This window comes from Echinops telfairi, unplaced genomic scaffold, assembly GCF_000313985.2.
Source record: "Echinops telfairi isolate 266 unplaced genomic scaffold, ASM31398v2 ScPeMD7_7465;HRSCAF=8503, whole genome shotgun sequence".
Lineage (NCBI taxonomy): Eukaryota > Metazoa > Chordata > Mammalia > Afrosoricida > Tenrecidae > Echinops > Echinops telfairi.
In genome coordinates, this window is record NW_022111365.1 from 601907 (window position 1) to 609671 (window position 7765).

Below are 7765 nucleotides of genomic sequence, written 5' to 3' on the forward strand. Positions count from 1 at the left end.
TGCCAAGCACTTTTGTACATTTATTGCCATCATCATTTTCATGTCTTACACTGTCTGATGTCTCCCTTCACTCACTTTTCTGTTGTCTGTCCCCCAGGGAGGGGTTATATATAGATCATTGTGATCCGTTCCCCCTCTCTCCCCCACCTTACCTTACTCTCTTGGTATCTCTACTCTGATTATTGGCCCTGAGGAGTTTATCTGTCCTGGATTCCCTGCTCTGATCTGTACCAGTGTACATCCTCTGGTCTAGCCGGACTTATAAGGTAGAATTGGCATCATCATAGTGTGGGGGAGGAAGCATTAAAGAACTAGAGGAAATTTGTATGTTTCATTGGTGCTATACTGCACCGACTGGCACATCTCTTTCTCGCGACCCAAGGGGAGATCCATTGTCCCATTACCACTTATCGAAAGAGACTGTTATTTCCCAATTGAATAGCTTGACACGTTTGTCAAAATTAATTGAGCATAGGTGTATGGATTTATTTTTATATTTTGTGCTGTCCATTTATTCCATCGGCCTATATATTATTATCAGTGTCAGAATGTTTTCATTACTGTAACATTATAGAACTATTTTAAGATAGGGAAGTTCAAATACTTATTTCAAGTTATTTTTCCAGATTACTTTAGACTATTTAGGGCTCCTTGCAATTCTGTATAAATTTGAAGATCCCCCCACCCCCACCCCAATCTTTTACAAAGAAGGCTTTGGGAATTTTGATAGGGATTATCATGATTCTTGTCAACCTTTCTGGTAGTATTGACATCTTAGCAATATTAAATATTTTCCAATTTATTAACATAAAGTATCTTGCCATTGTTTTTCACCTTGTTCATTCTGGTAGATAGGTACCTTTTGAAGTGCCTGTTTAAGTCTTTTTTCATTTTCCATGATATTTTATGTCTTGTCTTATTGTTTGTTAGAGACATTCATATATTTTGGATACTAGTTGTCTGTCAGAAGTATGTACGGTATCGTGAATATCCTTATTTGTGGGTTACTGTCTTACTATTTTAAATTTGTTTTGTGGAACTTAAAATTTTAATACAGTCTAACTGGCATTTTTTCCTTTGTGTTTAATACTTTATGAATATTGCAAAAAATTTCTTTACCTTCTCCAAAGTTACAATAATGATCTATATGCTATAAAAGCTTTAGCGTTTTACTATCAGTCAAGCAGCTGAATTACTTGTGGGTTATTTTTATTTATTTTTTTGGTTCCTCATTTTATTGGGAGCTCTTACAGATATCGTAACATCCATAATTCAAATAGATCATGCATACTTGTACAATTGCCACTACAATCAATTCCAAAACATTTACTATCTTCCTGAACTCGTTGATTTCAGCTTCCTTTTCTCCCCTCTCTCCCTGACCCTTCCCCCCAGAAACCCTTATTGTTATTGTTCTGTATTATTATCATTGTGTGGCGGGTTGTTTCTAGGTGCTACCCTTTCTGTCTTACTAGGTAATTTTCCTTTTGTGAATATCTACTGCCCTAAGTACTGTAACTTCATAACATGTTTACCTACTACCCTCATTACTATAACTTTACAACATATTTTGTTAACTATTTGTGTTAAGTCTTCTAGTTTTATTCATTTTCTGGAGGCCTTAGCTAATCTGGGCATTGTTAACTAATGGGGTGGAATTAGTATTCTTCTTGAATTTCTTATCCAAGTGACTGAAATACTAGCAGTAATCTACTTAGCTGTAAAGAGAATCCAGTTGGGCCTCTAACCAGTTCATGGATTTTCCTGTTTACTGAGTAAACAGGAAACAGTTTCTTAGTGCACATAGATTACGTCACATTTAAAGTAAGTTTTCAGCTTTTGCATAAATCATTGCAGTGCACGAAAGAAAATATTTAGTTCGAATGTATGCATTTAATTGTACTGGTACTTAATTTTCTCATTTACAAGACATCAACTGTTTTGTTTAGTATCATGAGTATCTCTAGATGCCATGTTTTGGAATTGGTTTGCTTTGAAAAATTAAACCGGAATAGTGAAATAAAAATAAGACTGAATCCATCTGGAGGAATGAATCATCTGTGCATGACATTTAAAGGCAATGATCATTGTTAGTAACAACGCGGCATTGAAAGCTTGAATGTGCTTCTCTTCAATAGACTGCCTTCTTTTTCTCTTCCATTTCATACTGATTCAGTTGGATGAAATTAAAGTAAAATAATAATTGAAATTAATTTGAAGAAAATAATTTTCTTCAAAATAGATCATAGTTTTTTTGAGGAGAAGGAATATGAAGGATGAAGGAGGGAGCTTGCTGGATATAGTGATATGTGTTCCTAATTTCTATGTGCACATGTTTGAAACTGAGACAATCTTGGGAATTTGAAAATATGTGATTGCTACAATGATTTTAAGGAGCCCTGGTGGTATAATCATACAGGATTGCTATGAGTCATAATTAACTTGATGGCAGACAGGTTTGTATTTTTTGGTATGTGTGTGTGAGCCAATGGTTAGGAACTTGGTTGTTAACTGAAAGGTTGGTAGTTTGAACCCACTCAATGGCTCCATGGGAAAAAAGACATGGTGATCTGTTCCTACAAAGATGACTACCTATACAACAATTCTGATTCATGTAGGGAACCCTTTTTTTTTTTTTATAACTAGGGTGGGGGGCAAATAATCATATATATGAACATTAATGGGTCGACCCTTTCACAGGGTCACCCAATTCATAACAGTAGAAAAATTACAGTTATGAAGTAGCAGTGAAAATAATTTTATGGTTGTGGGGGGGTCACCACAACATGAGGAACCATACTAAATGGTCGTGGCATTAGGAAGGTTGAGAACCACTGATATATGGGCTGCTAGGAGGTGCTTTTTATTTTGATTTTTAAATTGATAGTAAATTGCAAGGGTTCATGCTTGTTTTAATAAAGGGAACTGAGCTGCTAAGTTACACTTAGCTATCTCTAATTATACCTGTTTACTTTTATAAAAAGATACTATTTCAGGTATAATATTTTAAAGTAAATTCTGACGCATTGTTATGGGGTTGAGTTATGTCCCCCTGAAAACTGTGCTGTAAATTCTAACCCCTTTATTTGTATAATGTCATCTGGACTGAGTTTTCTTTGTTATGCTAATTAGACAGGGTATAGGTATCTTTTGAGGAGGTTATATCTCTCTCTGGAGATATAAAAGGAAGCAGGAAGGAAGGAAAGAGGGGGAAAGATAGAGGCTACACCACAAAGATCACCAAGGAACTGGGGAATTAAAGACCTTTCCCTGAGCTGACTTACCTCAGAAATGGTACCCTAATTTTGCATGCATAGCTTCCTAAACTGAGAAAATAATCTGTTTGTTAAAGCCACCAACTTGTGGTATTTTTATTATAGCAGCACTAGATAACTAAGACAAACATTTTAAAATTGCAAACTTGTTTATTGTGTCAGTGAGAACAACAAACTAACTCTAGATAACCTGGTAAGAACCCAAACTAAACAAGTTGCTGTGGGATCAATCTTGGTAGCAGTTCATTTATACAACAATGGTGGCTTAGTGACTATGCAGCGGGCTGCTAACTGCAAGGTCAGAAGTTCCAAACCACCAGCCTTTCTGTAGGAGAAAGACAAAGCTTTCTATTTTTGTAAAGAGTGGTAGTCTCAGAAACCCACAGAGGCAGTTTTCCCCTGCCCAGTAGGGTTGCTATGTCAGAATAGACTTGATGGTGGTCAGTTTGGTATGAGTTATTGTGGAAGGAAGTTCACAAGTGTTAGTGGATCAGGTACTTGGTTTTTCCTAAAGATCTCAGTGGCAGCATTTATTAAACAGACATATTGAATTCCTGTTAATTTTCAAACCCTTTGTAAACATGGGGAATACAATGATGAACAAAAGCTTCCTGCCATCACAGAACTTTCCAATTAGATTTGGTTGCCAAATTTTAGTTCATATTTGGTAAATTTGCATATTTGTAATTAAAAACACACACCAATAAGTAGCTTTTTACTGCTTTGTGGAGGGGATGGGATTCAGGCTTTCTACTCCAGTTAATTAAGTATGAAGTTTTTATTATTGTGGGCTGTTTTTCCTCATGATTTAGTTGCTGGAATATAGCCTAGCTGGATTTAGCCGTTTGCACTTTACATACAAAAGGCATTCTGTCTGAAAATATTGGTCTGAGTGCTTTGTGGAATTAATTTTTGAAAAGCGTATTGTTTAATCCATGTGTACTTTGTACATAGAGGCAAATATCTAAGTAAAATTAATCCTAGATTTTGCGATATAGGTAGTATTTTGCGATATAAATCTATTGATTTATTTAACAGAATTTTATTCTACCATCAGTTTACAGGAGTATACCACATTTCCTTGTTGGAGCTTAACAAAGGGAATATATAAACCAGATAAAAGCAATGATGTTTTCCAGCTTCAGTCAACATCATTTTGGGAGTTTTTGTTGGTGTATCATCAAGATGAGATCAGTTTGTTCTCTAGTATTCTGATTTAGAATGTTCTTAACCAGTATTTTATTAAGATCTTAAAAGTGCTTTCTACATCATAAGACACATTTGAATTTGAATTTTAGCATAATTTCTAGATAATTTATATATTTATACAATCCTAAATTTTTTTAAGGGTAATTTCGAGATATATATTAAAAGCCTTGTGAGGTGTTACTTTTGGCCTATTAATTCCACTTAAAAAGCTAATAGGGATTGTGTAAAACATGTAACCAAATATATTAATTGCAGTATTATATCTATATTGGAATGAAAGAAGGAAGGAAGGAGAAAGGAGAAGGAATGGAAGATTGAAAGAAAACTACAGAGCACAGTTCTAGTGTGACTCACACTTGGTCACCATGAGTCATTATGAGCTCATTGGAAATGGTTTTCATTGAGAGTGAATGTATGTTTGATTGTTGCTGTTGTGTCCAGTAAGGTTAATTCCAACTCACAGCAACGCCACTTGACAGAGTAGAACTGCTTCAGAGGAGGTTCATGGCGGTAATCTTTATGCATCTATATGATAAGTGTACATATTCTATAGCTTGCTGTAATACATTAATGAACCTTGATGATCTTTCCAGGTCTATTAATACAGACTTGTGTCAGATTTTTAATTGATATCTATTATTTGAACTCCCCACAATTCAAATGTATCTGTTTTTCTTGGTCTGCCTTATTCAGTGTTCAACTTTCACATACGTAGGAGGTGATTGAAAAGACTGTGGCTTGGCTTAGGCTCATCTCAGTCCTCAAGGTAACATCTTTGCTTTCCAACTCTCTAAAGCAGTCTGTGCGGCAGATTTACCCAGTGCACTTTCACTGTCCTTTCATCGTTTTACTGCTTCTTCCATGATTATTGATTGTGGATCCAAGCAAGGTGAAATCTCATGATACTACCTATTGCTCTAATAGTGAGGATTTTGGTTTCCTCTACATCAGCGGTTCTCAATCTGTGGGTTGTGACCCCTTTCATAGGGGTCACCTGATTCATAACAGTAGCAAAATGACAGTTATGAATTTTATGGTTGGGGAGGGTCACCACAACATGAGGAACTGTACTAAAGGGTCATGGCCATTAGGAAGGTTGAGAACCACTGCTCTACATTTGAGTTGTAATCCATACTGTAGGCTGCCATCCTTAGCTTCAGTGCTTCAAGTCCTCTTCACTTGTAGCAAGCAAGGCAGTCCCGATGCTTCATTCTTATTATTATCCAGCTTCTCTGATGAATTTGCCCAACATATAGATTGAATAAGTGTAGTGAGAGTATACAAACCTGATTCACACTGTTCCTGATTTGAAATCATGCAGTATTCCCTTGTTTTGTTTGCACGACTGCCTCTTGATCCATGTACAGGTTCTGTATGAGCACAGTGAAATGTTCTGGAATTCCCATTCTTCTCCAGGCTCTCAGTAGTTTGGTATGATCCACATAATTAAATGCCTTTGAATAGACATGAAAACACAAGTGAACAGTAAACCGTTTTCTCATATTCTCTGATTTGAGCCAAGATCCATCTGACATTATCATTGGTATCCCTAGTTCCATGTCCACTTCTGAATCAAACCTGAATCTCTGACAAGTCCTTGCTAGTGTACTGCTGCAATTGTTGTTGGATATTATCCGCAAAATTTTACTTGCATGTGATCATAATGACACTGTTCTGTAATTTGAGCATTCTGTTGAGTCTTCTTTCTTTGGAATGGCTACAAATAAGGATCTCTTCCTGTCAGTTGGCCAAGTAGCTGCCTTTTAAATTTCCTGCCATAGACAAAGGGTAAGTACTTCTAGTGCTTCATCAGCTTGGTGGAACATTTCAATTGCTGTTCCATCAATTCCTGGACCCTTGTTATTTGCTAATGGCTTTCAGTGCAGCTTTAACTTCTTCCTTCAGTACTCTTGGTTCTTGCTTATATGCTACCTGCTGAAATAGTGGATTGTCGACTAGCTCTTTGTGGTACAGTGACTGTGCATTCCTTTTATCTTCTATTGATGCTTCTTGTATCATCCAATATTTTGTCCATAAACATTTTCAATATGCAACTCGAGGCTTGAATGTTTCTTGAGTTTTTTTCAGTTTAAGATATGCTGAGCATGTTCTTCTCTTTTGTTTTTCTAATTCTGGATTTCTTTGCATATTTCATTATACTATTTGGCTCTGTCTTCTTGAGCTGCCCTTTGAAATTTTCTGTTATCTCTTTAACTTCATCCTTTTTCCATGTTCCTTTGCTACTCTCAGATGAAGAGCAAATTTCAGTCTCCTCTTCCATCCACTTGGATCCTTTTTTCCTAGTCTTTTTAATGACCTTTTGTTATTTTTTTCATGAATGATTTTCTTGGTATTATCCTACAGCTCATCAGGTCTCCTGCCATTAGTGTTCATTGTGTCTAATATATTCCTGAGATATTCTTGAAATCCAGGTGGCATCTACTGAAGGTTGTATTTTGGCTCTTTGGACTTGTTTTAATTTTCTTCAGGTGCAACCTGAATTTATATATGAGCATTTGATGATTTGTTTGACATTCATCCCCTGGCCTAGTTTTAGCTTCTGATCTTGAGCTTATCCAGCATCTCTTCCCATAGATATAGTCATTTTGATTTCTATATATTCCATTTGAAGCAGTCCATGTGTATAGTTGCTTTTAATGTTATTGGAAGAAAAAAGGTATTTGTGATGAAGAAATCAGTGGTCTTGCAAAACTCTGTCATGTAATCTTCAGCGTTGTTTCTATCACCAAGGCCATATTTTCTAACTACTGTTTCCAACTTCTCCAATTCTATTCTATTTCCAACTTTTGCATTCCACTCACCATTAATTACCCATGCATTCTGATTGCATGATTAACCAATTTCAGACTGAAGATGGTAGACTCTTCACTTTCTTCTCACTAGCTTTAGTAGTTGGTGCATAAATTTGAATAATAGTTGTACTGACTGTGTATCCTTATATGTGTATAGTGTTATCATATCGCAGACTGCAGTGTAATTCAAGATAGACCCTGAAATGTTTCTTTTGAAGATGAATGGGCTGCCATTCCTCTTGAACCTGTCATTCCTGGCATAGTAAACCACATGATTTTCTGATCCAGAATGGCTAATACCAGTCCATTTCAGCTTGCTAATGCCTAGAATGTTAATTTTTCTGAATTCCACAACTTCCAGTTTTCCTAGATTCATACTTGTTTGCTCCAAGTTCTTATTATTAATTGATGTTTTCATCTGTTTCTTCCCATTTTGATTCATACCCCATCAGCAAATTTTCGGACCCA